At 29.8% G+C, this 2,729-nt stretch overlaps 1 long non-coding RNA gene across 1 annotated transcript; it reads left to right on the forward strand.

The window, feature by feature from the left end:
• Window positions 1–2,432: 2,432 nt before the first annotated feature.
• On the forward strand, window positions 2,433–2,729 carry LOC147920357 (uncharacterized). Its single transcript, XR_015590548.1, has 2 exons — window positions 2,433–2,594; window positions 2,699–2,729. It is a non-coding gene; the product is annotated as an uncharacterized LOC147920357 (long non-coding RNA).

Genomic DNA, 2,729 nt, shown 5'->3' on the forward strand with positions numbered 1-2,729 from the left:
AAGTCATTTGAACACCTACTTGTAAACGTTTGGATGCCTACTTGTTTCTAATTGCTGACTTATTGTGTTCCCTATCATAGTCTAAATCCACTATATATATGTTTGGCCGTTTGGATGACCAATATTCTTTGGTTTCATACTCTTCTTCTAACCTTTTTTGAATAAAGCTTGAGGGCCGGCTAATACAATTCTACCAATAAGACGAATCAATAAAATAAAATCAAAGACAAATTGTTTTTTAGTATATAATTAGTTAATTACAAAGACTAACCACTTCGTCTTTTATAGAACGACCAATATTACAGAGATACATATGGTCCCTACCATCGAATTATCTTTAGTACACAAATGAGTCATTCTTTTTAATTGTACAAAGACAATTTTAATTTATTTTTTTTCCATCGACCTAGAAATAAAATAAGTCCTACCTTAGCTGTAACCACTATCACACCCTGAAAAAGTTAACGCGTATGCGTTTTTATTCTTTTTTTCTCTTCTTAGCTCTTTTGACCATTCGAAACGAATTTCAAAGACATTCACGTGCAGCTTGTCCTTCTATATTTCTCACGCTTCAAACGTTATTAATTATCATATTAAGTTATAATAACTATCTTCAGATTACTTATTTATTCTTGAGTAGGAGCATAATTAGTTAACGGCATCACTAGACTTTTAAATCATTCAACATCGAGCTTCCATCAATCAATCTCTAGAGTCTAGAATCTAGATTATGGTTTTACTTTATGAATACGAATATATTCTTCACAAGTAGTATACAAGATTGACACTATGGTTAGGCCTCATTTAAACATATGATCGATTCAGAAGCTCGGGTGCTTACACTCTTACAGTGCTAGTGTGGTTGCATGCCTCGGAGTCATAATTAGTAACATATATCGGTATAATTAACCGTATAAGTATAACTATCAGAATCAAATCATTAATCAATAAATAAACTAGTTGATTATGACTCAGAAAAGAAATAGTTGATCAAATTCTTTAAGACTAAAAAGTTCTCATCACATGGTATGATATGAGATAGAGACATATAAGTTCGAAATTAATTGCTACGCAACCTTTTAGGAAATGTTTTTGTTAATTATTTTGTTCGTGGGGAGATGAAATCATTAATATTCACATATGAATTAATCAAGTATAGAGTATAAATGTATAATGAACACTCATGGTTTCAACGGATGTTGAAGCCACAACTACTAAATTACTAATTGACCATTAATTAACAACAACTTTATACGTCAGTTTCTTTATCTATATATATACTTTCCGCGCGTCCATTCAACATTTTTACGTATCTAAAGAAAAAAATATCCACCATTCAACATTTTTACGTAACTAAAAAAAAAAATCCATTATGTATTACATAAAAAGTTGAATTTTAGAATTTATTATACATCGATCACGTTAAATATGGGTAAAAGCGGGTTTTAATTAAAAATATATTTAAATCACAAAGAGTACTATTTTAGGTTATTTCACACATATTAGTATATTACAAACTATTAACATTTGTACTATAGCATTTATGAATATATTTTTGTTTTTGACTTAAAAAAATTATAGTATTTTAATCTATTTCATAAAAAATTGACATTATATGTAAAATCTGGCATCTAATATATATATATTTAAACATTGTTGTGTGTCACAAATATTAAGTTTTGAATAACAAAGTTCAAGTAGACAATAATCTCGTACTTATCTGACCGGTCATCATATCGAAAGAAAAAAGTTTCATATCAATATTTGAAAAGTTTCAAATAACATCAATATTTTAGCTGAATAGAGTTATTAGAACAAATTTAAGAATGCTAATATGTACATTGTTTTCATAGATTAAAGACAATATATTTTCTAATTACATTATTAATATGTTCATTCTATTTAAGGAAATCACCAAACAAAAATGGTGAATAATGAAAAATAGTAGAATCACATTTTTTTTTGTTAAAGTCTCACATTTTTTTTAACGTGTAAATTGTATACCATGACCACCATTAAAATTCAGAATGAATATTTTTTTTTTAAACAATTTTATTCCTAACAAGTGATATACCAGCTATGCATGTTGGCATCGCTTTTATTTTTTATTCAGCTGATCTTCACTTATTTGTACAAGCAGAAACGAAAAAGCTATGATAAGTGTTCCCCTACTCTATCTAAATAGTATAGGAATGAACTGATATTTTCTCCTCGTTTTTGTTTTCCGTTTCACTCAATCACAGACGCCTCCATTTCGTGAATGCGCGACACTAAACTAGTCCTCCAATATGTTATCCGAGAAGCCAAATTCATATTCACATAATGCCCTAACCATGTTTAAAAAAAAAAAAAAAAAAAAAAAGAGATACCATTATATATATGGAGGAGTTACAGAGTATTTCTTTATCCTGAGAGATTACATTAGAGGAACATCCAAGAGATTGAACTTAAACTGGTTGGAAATTTGAAAACCAGAGATAGAGATAAGTGTCTTGCGGTGATCTTGGTGGAGTAGACTTGTCTTCATTGTCTAGACCCAGTAGACGTCTTCTTAGAGTTAGTTGAATTTGCTTGCGAATCGAGTCCTCTGTTCGGTAGATAGTTGATTGAAGCCTAGCGTTCCTTTCCGCCCAAATATTGTATAGTATAGCCTGAAACAGAAGTTTACAAATGGTGTTAATCTTCCTGTTTGATGTAGGAGATTTGATCCAATCCAGTAAGGCAAGGAA

This window comes from Camelina sativa, chromosome 19 (genome assembly GCF_030686135.1).
Source record: "Camelina sativa cultivar CO46 ecotype springtype chromosome 19, ASM3068613v1".
NCBI classification, from domain to species: domain Eukaryota; kingdom Viridiplantae; phylum Streptophyta; class Magnoliopsida; order Brassicales; family Brassicaceae; genus Camelina; species Camelina sativa.